Here is a 22,474-nt window from a genome sequence, read left to right on the forward strand (position 1 = left end):
TTTTTACAAAATTTTCTATAGAAATAAACTATTGAGAAAATTTCTAAAGAAATAAAATTTTGCGAACATTTTCTACAGAAACTAAGTTTTCAGAAAAAATTTGTAGGGAAATAAAATTTTGACAAAATTTTCTATAAAAATAATATTTTGACAAAAATTTCTGTATATATGTGGACAAAATTTTCTATAGTAGTAAAATTTTGACAAAAATTTTCGATAGCAATAAACTTTTGACAAAATTTTCTACAGAAATAAAATTTTGACAAAAATTTTCGATAGAAATAAAATTTTCACAAAATTTTCTATAGAAATAAAATTTTGACAAAATTTACTATAGAAATGAAGTTTTGAAAACATAAAAATAAAATTTTGACAAAATGTTCTATAGGAATTAAATTTTGACAAAATAACGTTTTGAAACAATTTTCCATAAAAATAAAATTTTGACAAATTTTTCTATAGAAATAAAGTTTTGACAAAATTTTTTATAGAAATAAAATTTTCACAAAATTTTCTATAGAAATAAAATTTTGACAAAATTTTCTATAGAAATGAAATTTTAACAAAATTTTCTATAGAAATAAAATTTTAACAACATTTTCTATAGAAATATAATTTTAACAAAATTTTCTATAGAAGTAAAACTTTTGCAAAATTTTCTATAGAAATAAAATTATGATAATGATTATCATTTTCTATAGAAATAAAATTTTGACAAAATTTTCTATAGAAGTAAAATTTTGATAAAATTTTCTATAGAAATAAAATTTTGACAAAATTTCCATAGAAATAAAATTTTGAAAACATTTACATAGAAATAAAATTTTTACAAAATTTCCATAGAAATAAAATTTTGACAAAATTTCCATAGAAATAAAATTTTTATAAAATTTTTTATAGAAATAAACTTTTGAGAAAATTTCTAATGAAATAAAATTATGCGAACATTTTCTATAGAAACTAAATTTTCAGAAAAAAATTGTAGGGAAATAAAATTTTGACAAAATTTTCTATAGAAACAAAATTTTGACAAAATGTTCCATAGAAATAAAATGTGGACAAGATTTTCTATAGTAATAAAATTTTGACAAAAATTTTCGATAGAAATAAACTTTTGACAACATTTTCTACAGAAATGAAATTTTGACAAAATTTTCTATAGAAATAAAATGTTGACAAAATTTTCTACAGAAATAAAATTTTGGCAAAATTTTCTATAGAAATAAAATTTTGACAAAATGTTCTATAGAAATAAAATGTGGACAAAATTTTCTATGGTAATAAAATTTGACTAAGGGAATAAAATTTTGCGAACTTTTTCTATAGCAATAATTTTCTATAGAAATAAAATTTTGACAAAATCTTCTAAAGAAATAAAGTTTTGACAAAATTTTCTATAGTTATTAGTATCAAGTTTACTCTAAAAAATTTCTCAGGCGCAAAGGTCCAGCGGGTTGAGATCAGGAGATTTTGGTGATACACAAATGCTTGTCTGCCCAGGGCTTCAATACTGGCGTTAGGTAATTTTTCGATAATATTCGTCATTTGTTTTGACTTCAAGGTTGATGAATACGAGCGGAGAGCTGCCACAGCGGCACAAACGCGTTTTGAGTTCTGGTGGCGGATAATGTATATTTTCATCCGACCTCTTTTTGGAGTATTGCCGATTGGAATGGCTTCATATAAGAGAAATTCACATGATGCAACTGACCACTTTCCTGCAAGCAATGAAATCCTTTGGACCTTTCCAGTCTAATTTTGTTATGCTTCGCATATGCTCTTCACTTTTTAAAGCATCAGTGGCTTTAGTCCAAGTAGATTTTTCAATATGGTTTGCATCCTTTCTGGACTCACGAGCAAGTTATCTGTCACTGTAGTATGAATTTCGATTAAACCAGACCTTCACGTTTCGAATAATTTCTGATGTTGTTAAAGTTTTTTTTTCGTCCCCTTTTTGTTCGTCATGAAATTCTGCCAATTTCGTGGTAACGAGCAAGGGAACGAGGACAAAAAAAAAATTTGTTTATTTTATAATTAGTTTGTAAAATTATTTCATAATATTTGTGAAAATGATGCGAAAGCAATATAGGGCTAACTAGTAATACATTTGCTAGCAGAGAAAAAATATTGAACCGTAATGATATAGTAATTTAGAAGACCACAAACAAAATTAAAATTTAATTTTACGATATGACTGTGTACGTTAACCTGTGAGATTATTAGAATAAAAGAATTTTGTAGAAACCGTCTATTGTTCGCAAAAAAGTTTTAAAGACATTTTGCTCTAAAACTCAATTCCATTATCTACAAAAGATTAGGTTATGGTCCGTCTTCGTAATTGATTTAACCCCATCCAATTCACTTGAGACATTCTAAATAATTCTGTGACTGACATTTTCTCTACAAATCAAATATTGGATTTTTCTTAATACATATTGCCATTTTAGTAAATACTTTTATTCCAAATACCTTAAATAAGAGAAACCCATTTTAATGGTATTTTCTTAAGTGTCAATAGCAATGTTTTTTGTGCCCAAAAATGAATGTAAAAAACAAATGACGGCATCAGAAAAAAAAGTTAAGGGGATTTATATTGACTTAAGCAAAACTCTTTCGCTTGTTTGCAAAAAAAAAAGCAGAAAAAGAAACCCAACATAGGTAAACATTTCCAACAACTGTCGACATCAGAAGACACACCTAAATCAAGAAAGCAAAAGGTAAAAGTTGGAAATTATTAAAGGTCGCAGACATTCCTTGTCCATCATATGCCATTCCTCATTTCACAAAAAAGCGAAAAAAAAATAAAACAAAAATTCTTAACACGCAAACGTTTTTCCTTTTTTCGTTTTTTTTTTTTTTTTTTGTAAACGAAAATTGTACTTTCCTTGCGTAAGACAAGTGAGAAAGAAAAATCCAAATATTTAGGAAACATTTATCAAACTTCCAGTTAACGACAAAAAATGTGAACTAATTACACCAACTGCTTTGTGAAATACTTTGAAAATTTGACGCAAACAGCCAACAACACTGAGCGTTTGTAAGAAACAGCGGTCGCAAAGGCAAGCAAAGACCATTTAAAAATTAAATGTTCAGCAACGAATGTCAAGATCCATAAGAGCCAAGTAAAGTTGATTTCTGTTTCTGTCTAGGCAACAGCAACATCAACATCGCTACCGTCAAACAACCACAGCTAACTGTCAACTACATTAAATTCCATTTAACTTTGTTTAGAACAACTTTTTCCTCTTCCTGGTATAGGAAAAAAACAGAACTCCTCTCCTAGTCTAAAGCTCGAATAGAAACAAAAACAAACATTTTGCAACAATTTAAATTGAATAGAATTGAAAAGGAGAGCTGACTTTTTATTTGGTTTTCTTTTTTGCTTTATAGGTGATTTAAATGGCTATCCTAGGTCATTAGCTATAGTGGAATTTTTTTTTTTATAATTTAATCCACTCTGTGGGAAGGGTAGGATAATAATGATGAAATTTTCCTTCTGGAAATATTGATCTATCAGTATCCCGTGATAAACAGATCATGTCCTTGATGTCCGTCCATCCGATTCACAATAATGAGGTCACAATTTTTATCCGATCTTTATATGAAACAAGTAAGGAAAGTCTAAAGTCGGGCGGAGCCGACTATATTATACCCTGTACCACTTTGTAGATCTAAATTTTCGATACCATATCACATCCGTCAAATGTGTTTGGGGCTATATATAAAGGTTTGTCCCAAATACATACATTTAAATATCACTCGATCTGGAAGAATTTGATAGACTTCTACAAAATCTATAGACTCAAAATTTAAGTCGGCTAATGCACTAGGGTGGAACACAATGTTAGTAAAAAAATATGGGAAACATTTAAATCTGAAGCAATTTTAAGGAAACTTCGCAAAAGTTTATTTATGATTTATCGCTCTATATATATGTATTAGAAGTTTGGGAAAATTAGAGTCATTTTTGCAACTTTTCGACTAAGCAGTGACGATTTTACAAGGAAAATGATGGTATTTTGACCATTTTTGTCGAAATCGGAATAACATATATATGGGAACTATATCTAAATCTGACCCGATTTCAACCAAATTTGGCACGCAGAGCAACAACGCTAATTCTACTCCCTGTGCAAAATTTCAACTAAATCGGAGATAAAAATTGGCCTCTGTGGTCATATGAGTGTAAATCGGGCGAAAGCTATATATGGGAGATATATCTAAATCTGAACCGATTTCAACCAAATATGGCACACATAGCTACAATGCTAATTCTACTCCCTGTGCAAAATTTCAACTAAATCGGAGCAAAAAATTGGCCTCTGCGGTCATATGAGTGTAAATCGGCCGAAAGCTATATATTGGAGCTATATCTAAATCTGAACCGATTTCAACCAAATTTGGCACGCATAGCTACAGTGCTAATCCTACTCCCTGTGCAAAATTTCAACTAAATCGGAGCAAAAACTTGGCCTATGTGGTCATATGAGTGTAAATCGGCCGAAAGATATATATTAGAGCTATATCTAAATCTGAACCGATTTCAACCAAATTCGGCACGCATAGCTACAATGCTAATTCTACTCCCTGTGTAAAATTTCAACCAAATTGTATATATGGGAGCTATATCTAAATCTGAACCGATTTCAATCAAATTTGGCACACTTGACTATAGTACTAATTGTTCTTCTTGTGCAAAATTTTAAGCAAATTAGGGTAAAACTCTGGCTTCTGGGGCCATATAAGTCAATATCGGGCGAAATATATATATGGGAGCTATATCTAAATCTGAACCGATTTCTTCCAAAATCAATAGGGATCTATTCTGAGCTAAAACACATACTTGTGCCAAATTTGAAGTCGATTGGACTAAAACTAAAAATGTGTTCACGGACAGACGGACATGGCTATATCGACTCAGGAGCCCATCCTGAGCATTTTTGCCAAAGACACCATATGTCTATCTCGTCTCCTTCTGGGTGTTTCAAATATATGCACTAACTTATAATACCCTGTTCCACAGTGTGGCGCAGGGTATAAAAAAAAAAACAAGTATATACGGCCGTAAGTTCGGCCAGGCCGAATCTTATGTACCCTCCACCATGGATTGCGTAGGAACTTCTACTAAAGGCTGTCATCCACAATCGAATTACTTGGGTTGCGATAACACTTGCCGATGGCAAGGTATCGTAAAACTTTTTAACACTGTCTTCTAAATTGTAAGTTAGCCCATACGGGGTATATATTAAACAAAACAAGTATATACGGCCGTAAGTTCGGCCAGGCCGAATCTTATGTACCCTCCACCATGGATTGCGTAGGAACTTCTACTAAAGGCTGTCATCCACAATCGAATTACTTGGGTTGCGATAACACTTGCCGATGGCAAGGTATCGTAAAACTTTTTAACACTGTCTTCTAAATTGTAAGTTAGCCCATACGGGGTATATATTAAACAAAAAAAGGCCGATTAAATACGTATATAATATAGTTTGACAAAATTTTCTATAGAAATGTGACAAAATTTTGTATAGAAATATAAACTTGACAAAATTTTCTATAGAAATAAAATGTTGACAAAATTTTCTATGGAAGTAAAATGTTGACAAAATTTTGTATAGAAATAAAATGTTGACAAAATTTTCTACAGAAATAAATTTTTTACAAAATTTTCTATAAAAATAAAATTTTGACAAAACTTTCTATGGAAATAAAATTTTGACAAACATTTCTATAGAAATAAACGTTTGACAAAACTTTCTATAGAAATGAAATTTTGACACAACTTTCTATAGTAATAAAATTTGACAAAATTTTCTATGGAAATAAAGTTTTGGTAGATTATTTTTGGCGATATGGACCAATTTTTGTGTAATAAGTCATCGGCTATATATAACTAAAGACCGATATTGACCAATTTTTACATGGCTGTTAGAGGCCATATATGGACAAAATGTACCAAATTTCAACCGCATCGGATGACTTTTGCTATATATAATTATGGACCGATATGGACCAATTTTTGCATGGTTGTTAGATACCATATACTAACACCATGTACCAAATTTCAACTGGATCGGATGAATTTCGCTCCTCCAAGAGGCTCCTGAGGTCAAATCTGGGGATCGGTTTATATGGGAGCTATATATAATTATGAACCGATATGGACCAATTTCTGCATGGTTGTTAGAGACTATATACTAACACCACGTACTAAATTTCAATTGGATCGGATGAATTTTGCTCCTCCAAGAGGCTCCGGAGTTCAAATCTGGGGATCGGTTTATATGGGAGCTATATATAATTATGAACCGATATGGACCAATTTTTTAGAGGCCGTATACTAACATCAGGTACCAAATTTCAACAGGATCGGATGAAGTTTGCCCCTCCAAGAGGCTCCGGAGGTCAAATCTGGGGATCGGTTTATATGGGGGCTATATATAATTATGGACCGATATGGACCAATTTTTGCATGGTTGTTAGAGACCGTATACTAACATCAGGTACCACATTTCAACCGGATCGGATGAATTTTTCCCCTCCAAGATGTTCCGGTGGTCAAATCTGGGGATCGGTTTATATGGGGGCTATATATAATTATGGACCGACATGGACCAATTTTTGCATGGGTGTTAGAGACTGTATGCTAAGACCACGTACTAAATTTCAACCGGATCGGATGAATTTTGTTCCTCCAAGAGGCTCCGGAGGTCAAATCTGGGGATCGGTTTATATGGGAGCTATATATAATTATGGACCGATATGGACCAATTTTTGCATGGTTGTTAGAGGCCGTATACTAACATCAGGTACCAAATTTCAACCGGATCGGATGAATTTTGCTGCTCCGGGAGGCTCCCCAAGCCAAATTTGGGGATCGGTTTATATGGGGGCTATACGTAAACGTGGTCCGATATGGCCGATTTTCAATACCATCCGACCTACATCAATAACAACTACTTGTGCCAAGTTTCAAGTCGATAGCTTGTTTCGTTCGGAAGTTAGCGTGATTTCCACAGACGGACGGACAGCCGGACAGACGGACAGACGGACGGACGGACGGACATGCTTAGATCGACTCAGAATTTCACCACGACCCAGAATATATATACTTTATGGGGTCTTAGAGCAATATTTCGATGTGTTACAAACGGAATGACAATGTTAATATACCCCCATCCTATGGTGGAGGGTATAAAAAAAAAAACACGAAAATTATTTAATTTGTCATAAATTGAGATTTCCGTGTCCTTAGAAATGTAATTGGCAATTTAAAAGGGCATTTGATAGTGTTATTTTGGTATTACAAGAACAATGTTATGTTAGTCGTCAGGGTATACTAACTTTGATCTGCAAAAAATGTGTATATCAGAAATATTGATTTTAGACCCCATAAAACATAAACCGATCGACTCAAAATACAAAAAGGTAAATTTATTACTGTTTGTTGATTGGTAGAATTTTTGATATTTCCAAAATATTCCTCTACAACTAAGATATACTTCACAAATATCCATAAAGAAATTAAATTTTAACAAAAAAAATCTTTATCAATAAAAAAGTTTTCTATAACAATAAAATTTGAAAAAAAAAAATCTATAGAAATAAAATATTCATGAAAGAGAAATAAACTTTTGAGAAAATTTTCTATAGAAATACAATTTTGGCAAAATTTTCTATATAAATAAAGTTTTGAGAAAATTTAAACAAATTTTCTATTTTAACAAAATTTTCCATAGATATAAAATTTTGACAAAATTTTCTCAAATCAATTACTATTATATAGACTACATTTAGTTGTTATATCATCAAAACACAACTGAAAATATGTACTTTATAGCAATAAGATGATTTTGGATGAATAAAAATTGAAAAATTGAAAAAAAAATGAAAATTTTCTATAGAAATTTGAAAAAAATCTATTTTGACAAAATTTTCTATAGAAATAAAATTTTGACAAAATTTTCTATAGAAATAACATTTTGGCAACATTTTCTATAGAAATAACATTTTGGCAAAATTTTCTATAAAAATAAAATGTTGGCAAAATTTTCTACAGAAATAAAATTTCGACGAAATTTTCTTTAGAAATAACATTTCGACAAAATTTTCTATAGAAATAATTGTTTTTGGCAACATTTTCTATAGAAATTAAAATTTGACAAAATTTTCTATATAAATAAAATGTTGACAACATTTTCTATAGAAGTACAATTTTAACAAAATTTTCTATAGAAATACAATTTTGACACAATTTTCTAGAAAAATAAAATTTTTGCAAAATTTTCTAAAGAAATAATGTTTTGGCAAAATTTTCTATAGAAATAAAAATGTGACAAAATTTTCTATAGGAATAAAATTTTGACAAAATTTTCTATAGAAATAAAATGTTGACAAAATTTTCTATAGAAGTAAAATTTTAACAAAATTTTCTTTAGAAATAAAAATGTGACAAAATTTTCTATATAAATAAAATTTTGACAAAATTTTCTATAAAAATAAAATTTTGACAAAATTTTTCTATAAAAATAAAATGTTGGCAAAATTTTCTATAGAAGTAAAATGTTAACAACATTTTCTATAGAAATAAAATTTTGACAAAATTTTCTATAGAAATAAAATTTTCCTAAAATTTTCTAAAAAAATGAAATTTTGACAAAATTTTCTATAAAAATAAAATTTTGAGAAAATTTTCTATCGAATTCGATTTTCGCCAAATTGGCGTATATTTTTTTTTTTTGTTAATTGGGGAGAAATTGTTGAGTTGGAGCTTTGGGGATATTTCCATAAATTTGGGGATTTTTCGAAATCGGCTCAGTATAATATATATTTTTTTTTCATGAAATTTCAACATTAATAAAAAAGAAGCATAGCGAGAAGTAAAAATGTATGCTGTGAATATATGATGCGAAAGGGTGCAAATGGAGCATATGAGGCCTAAGAGCTAATTTATAATTTTACTTAGCTTGGCTTAGAAATTTTGCTACAACTACAAAATCATTTCGTCAGGACTCGGGTCTAAATGTTATCCCCTAATCAGTGTTCACCACTGATATGGGCAATGTATCCCACAAAATACAGAAATTATGAAGTTAGTTCACCTTCATATTGATCTAAAACTCAATTTTACTACTTTAGCATTTTTATGTAAATTGTCGTTCATAAATACCGAACTTCTATTCTTCATATCCCGAACATTTGGAAAGCAATCATCGGTCTCCAGTATTTTGAAATCTAGATCTTATTACAGCTCTTAAGCTGGATTGACAAAAATTTTATATTCTTTTCAATTTTTAAATTATTATTGATTTTCTACAACAGAGCCTATTTCTTTAATTTTTTTTCATAACAATTTTTCAAAACAATATTGGAGATTTTTGTGAGGAATTTTAATTTAATTGGGGAATTTTGGGGACGAAATCATCATACGATAATTTGGAGACAAAGGTCAGAAAAATACTAGCAATACTAATGGCCACCCTGTGAAATTTTGGAATTGCTACCCAATTCCAAATAAGGTTCGCTTTCCGTACCTTATTTTCGTTGTGAAATTTTGGAATTGCTACCCAAATGGCTACGTTAACGATTCTTAATGTTAGATTTCCTTTGCAATAAAAATCCATGAAGGGTACTCAGCCTAATTCTTTACTTGAAACACGAGCTCATTTGTAGTTCAACAAAAGCCTTCATATATATACAAGTACAATAAATACCCTTAAAATATTAACCAAAGAAACCCAGTGTTTGTGTGTTAGTTTTATCTTTGTTCGTTGTCTTTTATGAAGTAAACCCACTATATTTCCATAAATAGAAGAAAATATGTATCCTCAGTGTATGTCTTTCCATGGCCTCTATAACACTGACAATAGCGTAGGAGTGATGGTTTATTGGGACAGAAAAATAAACCTGGCTACATAAATATTTTTTTTACCAAACAATATATCGGACCTAGTAGAGTAGAAGATTAGTGGGTAGTGAGATGGCTTAGATTTAGGGAAGGCAACTCCATATCTCGAACTTTAAATTTCAAAATACAAAAAAAAGAAAATATTTTTCAAGCATTTAAATTTTAAGCCTTTAAATTTCTATAAAAAAGTTCATTTAAAAGTCCTTCAACTTTGGTAGTTTTTAAAAGCAACCCAATATTATCTTTAATTTCATCCCTTGGTTCCATCTCTAATGACATCCCTAATTGTATCATCAAATAACAAGGAACGTGACAAAGTAAATGAATTAACCAAAGGACGGTGTGAAAAACAAACGTTAATGCCAAAGCTTCTTTTCGAATTAAAATCAAAGAACAATTTCACTCTATTTTGGATCCCAGAGACTTTGCCTTTTGTTATGTCCACAACAGAGATTGTTTGTATGACCAGAATTTTTGGGGTCAGCTATTTGGCTTTTAGTAGCTAAGACAGCCACCTTCAAGTTTATGAGCTAAGACAAATCCAATAGAAGACAAAAGAGAGAGAAAAAGAGAGGGAGAAACATTGAGCTATAAGAAATTCTAGTAAAGCATCGGCAAAACTTGAAGTACTTGAGTAGCCTTGTAAATGGGCGTGTGTGTGTCTGTATATTTGGATAGCTACTTGTAGAATGTCATTGGATGTCTTGTTCTCTTACTCTCTCACAGTGGCCCAGTGTGTATGTATATGCAGTGTGTAGCCCCACAAATACGCTTAACTTAATTTTATTATGAAAGGCAAACAGACATGGATACTTTCTATTTACCCTGTAGGAAGTCTGGGGACATGTGTCTCTATGTCACCACTTTTGTCAACAATTATGGTGACATTGTCGATAATTTGTCTACAGCTTGTCTATAAATATTTCTCTGGCTTTGATGTGTAGAGAAATTTATGACAAATGAGAGTCAATGCTTCTTCTTCCTTTTCATTGTTTCGTTTTTTTTTTTTTGGATGTGAAAACACGTGGTATCGCAATAATTGGACAATAGTTTAAAAAGAAAAGTAAGTTTTATAAGTGAATTAAAAAATGAATAAAAGAAATTACAAAAGACTGGTTCCAAAAGTACCACCTAGTCAGTAGTTTTTGTGTCAGTAGTTCATTCTCAATGACAAGTACATGTTAAAAGTCAATAGAATTTTACATTGTCTGGGGTATATTTGGTCAGTAGTACTGGCGACACAGTCAATAGTAAGTGAGTACTGTTTTACTATTGACATTTCCTACAGGGTGGCGACACAGTCAATAGTAAGTCAGTACTGTTTTACTATTGACATTTTCTACAGGGTAGTTACTTAGGTCATTGCCTTTGAATTAGTTTGATATAGTGACTCTCTGCATTTTGTCCAAAAGTTGGTTTGTGAAAGTACAATGAGGATTTATATCTATACTCTTTGACATTTGTATTTGTTATTTTAGACTTTTAGTTTGACTGACTTTTAGTTGATCTCTCTGGGCAATGGATTGAAAATTGCCAATATAATTTAACTCTGTGAAAGAAGTTCTTGGAATTTTTTTTATTAAATTTACAATGTAATATTGAGTTCTTATAACAAAAAGAAATCCATCTTCTTGATGTCTTGGAAATCTCTATTTGCGTTGGAAAGCAATCTCTCTCAAGTCACAATATTAAAATCTTGGGGTAAATATTTTATATGTATTTAAAAGATTAAAGGAAAAAATAAAATCAGGCAGAAATGATATTAAACAATACCATGGTTTGTGACCAAAAATAGATGTGATATCTGGAAACCACTTAGAGATTTAAAGAGTTTTAAAAATAGATGTTGTTTTTGTTGTTAAAAAGTAATTGTTTGAAATAAATGATTGGTTATTTATATATGTATAACAAAAAAGAAGATGTGTTGATAATAATCAATATTACAAAAAGGCCATCATGACTACTTTTATCTAAACACCAGAAAAACGCGCCCGAGAAATGAAAATGGGAGTTCGGGAAACGAAATTTTACTCCAATATACTCAAATGGTAAAAACTGGGTAGTAGACCAATAGGAAGGGGTACAACACACCAAAATATTTAAAATTAAAACGTTGATTGAAACTGAAAACTTTTTCAATCAAAAAAAAAAAAAAATAATTGATACAATTAATCAATCTTGGAAGACTAAGCCAGTTCAAAATAGGATTGACGTTTTTTTAAATTTTTAATTAAAATCTAAATCGATACAATAAATTTTCTTTCAATATATTTGTCAATATTTTAATTTCTATAGACAATTTTGTCAACATTTTATTTCTATAGAAAATTTTGTCAACATTTTATTTCTATAAAAAGATTTGTCAAAATTTTATTTCTATAGAAAATTTTGTCAAAATATTCTTTCTAAAGAAAATGTTGTCAAAATTATATTTCTATAGAAACTTTAGTCAAATTTTTATTTCTGTAGAAAATTTTTGACAAAATTTAATTCTTAAAGAAAATTTTGTCAAAATTTTTTCAATCAACAATTTAGTCAAAATTTTATTTCTTAGAAAATTTTTTCAAAATTTTATTTCTTAGAAAATTTTGTCGAGATTTTAATTCTATAGAAAATTTTGTCAAAATTTTATTTCGTTTTATTTGTTATTGTTGGTTTACTCTTCAAACATTATTGTTGTTATTTATTTCAGCCTAAAACCATACATTGACTAGAAAATTTTGTGAAATTTTGTCAAAGTTTGATTTCTATAGAAAATTTTGACACAACTTTATTTCAATAGAAAATTTTGCCAAAATTTTATTTCTACAGAAAATTTTGCCAAAATTTTATTTCTACAGAAAATTTTGTCGAAATTTTGTTTCTGTAGAAAATTTTGTAAAAATTTCTATAGACAATTTTATCAAATTTTTTTTTCTATAGAAATTTTTGTCAACATTTTATTTCTATAGAAAAATTTGTCAAAATTTTATTTCTAAAGAAAAATTTGTCAAAATTTTGTTTCTATAGAAAAATTTGTCAAAATTTTATTTCTATAGAAAAATTTGTCAAAATTTTATTTCTATAGAAAATTTTGTCAAAATTTTATATCTATAGAAAATTTTGTCAATATTTTATTTCTTAGAAAATTTTGTCAAAATGTTAGTTGTATGGAAAATTTTGTCGAAATTTTATTTCTATCTGTGTCAAAATTTTATTTCGTTTTGTTTTTTATTATTGGTTCAAACATTATTGTTGTTATTTATTTCAGGTTAAAACCATACATTGGCTAGAACATTTTGTGAAATTTTTATTTCTATAGAAAATTTTGTCAAAATTTGATTTCTATAGAAAATTTTGACAAAATTTTATTTCCATAGAAAATTTTGCCAAAATTTTATTTCAATAGCAAATTGTGTCGAAATTTTTTTTCAATAGAAAATTGTGTCGAAATTATAATTCAATGGACAATTTTGTCAAAATTTTATTTCTATAGAAAGTTTTGTCAACATTTTATTTCTACAGAAAATTTTGTCAAAATTTTATCTGTATAGGAACTTTTGTTAAAATTTTAAAGAGATATGTTCGTACGAATTTATTTCGGCATAAGCCGGCTATCAATGTAAAATCTTTTTCGGAAGGTTCAAGTGTGGTTCATTGTTGGGTGTAATGAACAGCCTGAATTTATTCTGATAATTGGTTGATAGTTTTGCTGCAAGTAGAGGATGCTGATGAGGAATGTGGTAATTCCGAAACGTGCGTCCATCCAACCTTCTTGCAGTCTATAGGGCTTTGCCCAAATAAATTTGACAAACGTTCTTTTCCTCTTGTAGTTTAGTCAATGCATGGTTTTAAGCTGAAATCAAAAAAACAACAACAAAATTTTATTTCTATAAAAAGTTTTGTAAAAATTTTATTTCTATAGAAAATTTTGTCGAAATTTTATTTCGTTTTGTTAGTTATTGTTGGTTTACTCTTCAATCATGATTTCTGCTTAAAACCATGCACTGACTAAACTACAAGTGTAGCTTAACCAACAAAGGAAATGTATGCTTGTCAAATTTATTTGCGCAAAGCCCTATAGACTACAAGATGGATGTACAGCTTTTTCGGAATTACCACATTCCTCCTCTACAGCAGCAAAACTATCAACCAATTATCAGAATAAATTCGGGTTATTCACTCAACAAAAAATGAACTACACTTGAACCTCCCGACAAAAGGTTTTTGATAGTTGGCTACTACCTAAGCAAATTTCTTTTCCTTTGCCAAAGTCAAATCATCGATTTGAGTGTAGTTGGCTGGGATTGTTTTTGAACGTGCTTCTAAAATAAATTTGGCAAGCATACTTTTCCTCTGTTGGTTAAGCGACACTTGTAGTTTAACCAATGCATGGTTTTAAGCTGAAATCAAAAACAACAATAACATTTTATTACTATAGAAAATTTTGTAAACATTTTATTTTAATTGAAAATTTTGCCGAAATTTTTATTAAGTAGACAATTTTTTAAAAATTTCATTTCTAAAAAAAATGTTGCCGAAATTATTATTCAACAGACAATTTTGTCAAAAGTTTATATCCATAGAAAAATCTGTTAAAATTTGTATTCAATAGACAATTTTGTCAAACTTTTATTTCTATAGAAAATTCTAACAAAATTTTATTTCTATAGAAAATAAAATTTCTATTTCTATAGAAAATTTTGTCACAATTTTAATTCTATAGAAAATTTTGTCAACATTTTATTTCTATAGAAAATTGTGTCAAAATTTTATTTCTATAGAAAATTTTGTCAAAATTTTATTTTTATAGAGAATTTTGGCAGAATTTTATTTCAATAAAATATTTTGTCAGAGTTTTATTTCTATAGAAAATTTTGTCAAAATTTTATTTCTATAGAAAATTTTTTAAAAATTTTATTTCTATAGAAAATTTTGTCAGAATTTTATTTCTAGCGAAAATATTGTCAGAGTTTTATTTCTACAGATAATTTTACAAAATTTTATTTCTACAGAAAATGTTGTCAACATTTTATTTCTATAGAAAATTTTGTCAAAATTTTATTTCTATAGAAAATTTTGTCGAAATTCTATTTCTATAGAAAATTTTGTCAAAATTTTATTTCTTTATTAAATGTTTTCAAAATTTTATTTCTATAGAAAAATTGGCAAAATTTTATTTCTGTAGAAAATTTTGTCAAAATTTTATTCCTATAGAAAATTTTGTCGAAATTTTATTTTTATAGAAAATTTTGTCAACATTTTATTTCTATAGAAAATTTTGTCAAAATTCTATTTCTGTAGAAAATTTTGTCAAAATTCTATTTCTATAGAAAATTTTGTCAAAATTTTGTTTCTTTAGTAAATTTTGTCAAAATTGTATTTTTATAGAGAAGTTTGTCAAAATTTTATTTCTATAAAAAATTTTGTCAATTTTTTTTCTATAGAAAATTTTGTCAAAATTTTATTTCTATAGAAAATTTTGTCAACATTTTAATTCGTTTTGTTATTGTTGGTTTTGTTCTTTTAGCATTGTTGTTGTTTTTTATTTCAGCTTAAGACCGTGAATTGAATAAACTTAAAGTGTAGCTTAACGAATAGAGGAAAAGTATGATTGTCAAATTTATCTGGGCAAAGCCCCATAGACTACAATATTGTGGATGTACAGCTGTTGCGGAATTACCACATTCCTCCTCTACTTGCAGCGAAACTATCAACCAATTATCAGAATAAATTCGGGTAATTCACTCAACCAAAAGTGAGCCTGCTTCTAAAATAAATTTAACAAGCACACTTTTTCTCTGTTGGTTAAGCGACACTTGTAGTTTAATCAATGCATGGTTTTAAGCTGAAATTAAAAACAACAATAAAATGTTATTTCTATAGAAAATTTTGTCAAAATTTTATTTATTTAAAAAAATTTGTTAAATTTTTTTTTCTATAGAAAATTTTGTTAAAAATTTTATTTCTATAGAAAATTTTGTCAAAATTTTGCTTCTATTTTATAGAAAATTTTGTCGAAATTTTAATTCTATAGAAAATTTTGTCAAAATTTTATTTCTATTGAAAATTTTGTCAAAATTTTATTTGTATAGAAAATTTAGTCAAAGTTTTATTTCTATAGAAAATTTTGTCAAAATTTTATTTGTATAGAAAATTTTGTCAAAATTTTATTTCTATAGAAAATTTTGTCAAAATTCTATTTTATAGAAAATTTTGTCAAAATTTTATTTCTATAGAAAATTTTGTCAAAATTCTATTTTATAGAAAATTTTGTTAAATTTTTTTTTCTATAGAAAATTATGTAAAAAATTTATTTCTATAGAAAATTTTGTCAAAATTTTATTTTTATAGAAAACTTTTTCAGAATTTTATTTCTACAGAAAATTTTTTCAAAATTTTATTTTTATAGAAAATTTTGTCAAAATTTTATTTCTATAGAAAATTTTGCCAAAATTTTAATTCTATAGAAAATTTTGCCAAATTTCATTTCTATAGGATATTTTGTCAAAATTTTATGCCTATAGAAAATTTTGTCAAAATTTTATGCCTATAGAAAATTTTGTCAAAATTTTAATTCTATAGAAAATTTTGCCAAATTTCATTTCTGTAGAAAATTTTGTCAAAATTTTATTTCTATAGAAAATTTTGTCCAAACTTTATTTCTAAAGCAAATGTTGCCGAAATTATTATTCAATAGACAATTTTGTTAAAACTTCATATCCATAGAAAATTCTGTCAAAATTTTATTTCTAGAGAAAAATTTGTCAAAATGTTATTTCTATAGAAAATGTTGTCAAAATTTTATTTCTATAGAAAATTTTGTCAAAATTTTATTTCTATATAAAATTTTGTTAAAAATTTTATTTCTATAGAAAATTTTGTCAAAAATTTATTTATTTAAAAAATTTTGTTAAATTTTTTTCTATAGAACATTTTGTCGAAATTTTAATTCTATAGAAAATTTTGTCAAAAATTTATTTCTATAGCAAATTTTGTCAAAATTTTATTTGTATAGAAAATTTAGTCAAAATTTTATTTGTATAGAAAATTTTGTCAAAATTTTATTTCTATAGAAAATTTTGTCCAAATTCTATTTTATAGAAAATGTTGTCAAAATTTTATTTCTATAGAAAATTTTGTCCAAATTCTATTTTATAGAAAATGTTGTCAAAATTTTATTTCTATAGAAAATTTTGTCAAAATTTTATTTCTATAGAAAATTTTGTCAAAATTTTATTTCTATAGAAAATTTTGTCAAAATTTTATTTCTATAGAAAATCAAATTCCCAAAATTAGACAAAACTTGGGTCTCAATTTCCGAGATGTTTCACTGAATATTATTAATTAGGGAAAAATGCTACATCTTTCTGTTTATTGTCATCGCGTTCCAGTCTTGAATAATGGTGATGGGTATTTAAGATTGGGCCTGGCTGAACTTTTCCCAGTTTATACGTGGCTGATACTTATATTGCCATGATTTGTTTAAAGGAGTATACCCTCAATAGAGCCCATATGAAAGGCCTTTGTTTGAGTTTCCAAAACTTTTATTATCTATTGATTACTTTCCGATTAATCGACATTTAAAATTAAATTAAAACAAAATTATACAAAACTAATTGTCTCATCTACTAAATCAACAAGCTGCCACAATAAGATTATGTGTTATTTTCATTTATATGACCGTTTTTTGCATATTGATGATGAATAATAAAAACGAAACACCGACACCATACCACATACATCATAATATACTTATTTTATTGTTATTTATTCATTTACTGCATGCTGTTTTTTTTTTTTTTTGTGTTGTTACCACCGCATTTTTTTAATACTTGTTTTTTTTATTACATACGCTTTAAATTCATTTTCTCAGTTGTGTTCTCATATTTGCATTCAATATTTTTGTGTTTGTTTTGCTATTCATTATTTTTTATGTGGTCTCAGTATAAAAACAAAAATACTATTTCAATTGAAAACTAAAGCAGAAAAAATAACAAAAACATATAATCCTCTCACTAAATAAAAGAAATTAATAATACTGAAAAAAACACCCAATTACTCTTAAAGCAAACAATATCCAATTTGTATATGACAATATATTCGAAAGAAGCATAAAACAAAATATATATCGATCAGGCAATTAATGATACAATGGACATTTGTATAAAATAGTTGACTAAAATGTTGTAAGTTATATATAATACGATTCCATTTTTCTCTTCGATTTAGGTTAGGATTAGTTAAATTGGTTACAAAAGCAGCTCGATATGTTTAGGCTCTATTGTGATATTATAGGTGGCGAACCTCTTAAGGGTCCTTCTTCTACGGTGAAACTACTTAGAGAAACATTGATGCACTTAAAAATTACACCAGCATTATTGAGAGGGGATAATGCACCGCTGAAAATAATTTTGGAGTTAGGCCGAATCTGGGGTTGAACCCTCGACTCTATGTATGCAACGCGAGCATGCTACACATTGCACCACGGTGGCACCAATATATTATTAATTGACTAGAATTTATTTCATTTTATTGAAGTGCTGTATATTTAGTCAATGGTGCGTATACTTACTGTAGTATTACATAATATTACTTATACGCACCCATTGTCTTTGTCTATCATTATGATAAACCATAGTTGAACATAAAAGTGCAGGAAATGGATTCGATTTTATAATTTTATGTATCCACTAATGTGGGAGGGGAGTATAATAAATTTGCCATCCCGTTTTCACGAATCAATATATCGATTATCGACCATATCAGGTAAAGAATTCCTTCAACAAGAGGTGTTAGTTTGAAGCGTCTTGTATTTCGTTTCACTGAAAAAAGCATATCCAGTTCCAAAGATTTCCCCCATATACAAACAAGTTTGAGGAAACTTTAGGACTACTTTTACCATATAAATTCTTTCATAAACTGTATTTAATACAAAGAATTTAGGCGTTGTTCTTTAATTTACTCAATGTAAAATTCCATAAAAAAGAAATCAAAGAAATAAAATTTTGACAAAATTTTCTATAGAAATAAAATTTTGAAAAAATAAAACTTTGAGAAAATTATCTATGAAAATACAATATTGAGAAATTTTTCTATTGAATTAAAATTTTGAGAAAAGTTTTTATAGAAAGAAAATATTGACAAATCTTCAAAAGAAATAAAATTTTGTATGTATTTTCTCTGGTATTTTCTCTGTCAAAATTTTCTATAGCAATAAAATCTTGAGAATAGTTTTCTATAGAAATAAAATTTTGACAATATTTCTAAAGACATAAAATTTTGACAATATTTTGAAAGATATAATATTTTGCTAAAATTTTCTATAGAAATAATATCTTGAGAACAGTTTCTATAGAAATACAATTTTGACAACATTTTCCATAGAAATAAAAATTTGACAAAATTTTCTATAGAAATAAAAGTTGACAAAATTTTCTATAGAAACAAAATTTTTCAAAAAGCTTCTGTAAAAATAACATTTGACAAAATTTTCCATAGAAATAAAATTTTGACAAAATTTTCTATAGAAATATCATTTTGACAATTTTTTCTATAGAAATAAAATATTGAGAAAATTTACTATAGAAATAACATTTTGACAAAATTTTCCCAAGAAATATCATTTTGACAAATTTTTTTATTGAAATACAATTTTAACAAAATTTTCTGTTGAAATAAAATTGTGACAAAATTTTCTATAGGAAATAAAATTTTGAGAAAATTGACTATAGAAATAACATCTTGACCAAGTTTTCCCTAGAAATATCATTTTGATAATTTTTTCTATTGAAATACAATTTTAAGAAAATTATCTTTGGAAATACAATTTTAAGAAAATTATCTATAGAAATAAAATTTTGAGAAAAGATTATATAGAAATAAAATTTTGCAAAATTTTCTATAGCAATAAAATTTTGACAAAATTTACTATAGAAATAAAATTTTGGCTATATTCCTAAGGAAATAACATTTTGATAATATTTTAAAAGAAATAAAATTTTGACAATATTTCTAAAGAAATAAAATTTTGACAAAATTTTCTATAGAAATAAAATCTTGAGAAAATTTTCTATAGATATAAAATTTTGCCACAATTTTCTATATAAATAAAATTTTCTAGAGAAATATAATTTTGACAAAATTTTCTATAGTAATGAAATTTTGATCCAAAAATATTTTCAATTTGACAAAATTTCCTATTGAAATAAAATTTTTACAAAATTTTCTATAGAAACAAAACTTTGACAAAATTTTCTATATAAATAAAATTTTGATAAAAATTCCTATAGAAATGAAATTTTGCCAATTTTATTTCTATACAAAAATTGGCAAAATTTTATTTCTATAGAAAATTTTATCAAAATTTTATTTATATAGAAAATTTTGTCAAAGTTTTTGTTCTATAGAAAATTTTGTCAACATTTTTTTACAAAATTTTCTGTAGAGAAAATTTATTATTTATTTTGAGAAAATTTACTATAGAAATAAAATTTTGAAAAAATTTTCTCTAGAAATATCATTTTGACAAATTTTTCTATTGAAATACAATTTTAAGAAATTTTTTTATAGAAATAAATTTTTTTTAAAAGTTTTTATAGAAATAAAATTTTGAGAAAATTTTCTATAAAAACAAAATTTCGACAATATTTCTAAAGAAATAAAATTTTAACAATATTTTGAAAGAAACAAAATTTTGACAATATTTTCTATAGAAATAAAATTTTCAGACCATTTTCTATAGAAATAAAATTTTCAGAACATTTTCTATAGAAATAAAATTTTGAGAGCATTTTCTATAGAAATAAAATTTTGGCAAAATTTTATAAAAATACAATTTTAACAAAATTTTCTGTTGAAATAAAATTGTGACAAAATTTTCTATAGAAATAAAATTTTGAGAAAATTTTTTATACAACTAAAGTTTTGGCAAAATTTGCTATATAAAAAATTATAAAATTAACATTATAGAATTAAAATTTTGACAAAATTTTCTACAGAAATAAAATTTTCACAAAATTTTCTATAGAAATAAAATATTGAGAAAGTTTTCTATAGATCTAAAATTTTCACAAAATATGTGGTAGAAAAAAATTTTCATAAAATTTTTTATAGAAATAAAATTTTGACAAAATTTTCTATGTAAATAAAATTTTGATAAAATTTTCAATAGAAATAAAATTTTGATAAAATTTTCTATAGAAATAAAATGTTGGCGTTATATTTTTGGCTCGAATGGCAACCATGATTATGAACCGATATGGACCAATTTTTGTGTGATTGGGGATCGGCTATATACAACTATAAGCCGATATGGACCATTGGCATGGTTGTTAGGGGCCATATACTAGCACAATGTACCAAATTTCAACCGGATCCACCAAGATGCTCCGCAGGTCAAATTTGGGGATCGATTTATATGGGGGCTAGGTTAGGTTAGGTTATGTGGCAGCCCGATGTATCAGGCTCACTTAGACTATTCAGTCCATTGTGATACCACAGTGGTGAACTTCTCTCTTATCACTGAGTGCTGCCCGATTCCATGTTAAGCTCAATGACAAGGGACCTCATTTTTATGGCCGAGTCCGAACGGCGTTCCACATTCCAATGAAACCACTTAGAGAAGCTTTGAAACCCTCAAATGTCACCAGCATTACTGAGGTGGGATAATCCACCGCTGAAAAAACTTTTTGGTGTTCGGTCGTAGTTGGAATCGAACCCACGACCTTGCGTATGCAAGGCGGGCAAGGTAACCATTGCACCACGGTGGCTATATGGGGCCTATATATAATTGTGGAGCGATATGGACCAATTTGCATGGTTATTAGAGGTCACATATGATGAAGTTCACTCCTCCAATAGGCTTCGAAGGTCAAATCTGGGGATCGGTTTATATGGGGGCAGTATATAACTATGGACCGATATGGATCAATTTTTACATGGTTATAAGAGACCATATACTTACACCATGTACCGAATTTCAGCCAGATCGGATAAAATTTGTTTCTCTTTCAGGCTCTGAAAGCCAAATCGGGGGATCGGTTTATATGGAAGCTATATATAATTATAGACCGATATGGACCAATTTTTGCATGGTTGTTAGAGACCAGATACTTACACCACGTGCAAAATTTCAACCGGATTGGATGAATTTTGCTCCTCTAAGAGGCTCCGGAAGTCAAATCTGGAGATCGGTTTATATGGGGGGTTATAATTATGGACCGATATAGACCAACTTTTACATGGTTATAAGAGACCATATACTTACACCATGTACCGAATTTCAGCCAGATCGGATAAAATTTGTTTCTCTTTCAGGCTCCGAAAGCCAAATCGGGGGATCGGTTTATATGGGGGCTATATATAATTATGGACCGATGTGGACCAATTTTTGCATGGTTGTTAGAGACCATATACTAACACCATGTACCAAACTTCAACCGCATCGGATGAAATTTGCTTATCTAAGAGGCTCCGCAAACCAAATCTGGGTGTCGGTTTATATGGCGGCTATACGTAAAAGTAGTTCAGTATGGCCCATTTGCAATACCAGCCGACCTACATCAGTAACAACGACTTATGTCA

At 27.7% G+C, this 22,474-nt stretch overlaps 1 protein-coding gene across 9 annotated transcripts in view; it reads left to right on the forward strand.

Moving 5' to 3' along the window:
• The window catches only part of tn (tripartite motif containing protein thin), a 267,388-nt gene that overhangs the window by 213,178 nt on the left and 31,736 nt on the right, over nt 1-22,474 (forward strand). The window lies entirely within an intron of this gene.

The sequence above is a fragment of the Haematobia irritans genome, chromosome 5 (assembly GCF_050003625.1).
Source record: "Haematobia irritans isolate KBUSLIRL chromosome 5, ASM5000362v1, whole genome shotgun sequence".
Lineage (NCBI taxonomy): Eukaryota > Metazoa > Arthropoda > Insecta > Diptera > Muscidae > Haematobia > Haematobia irritans.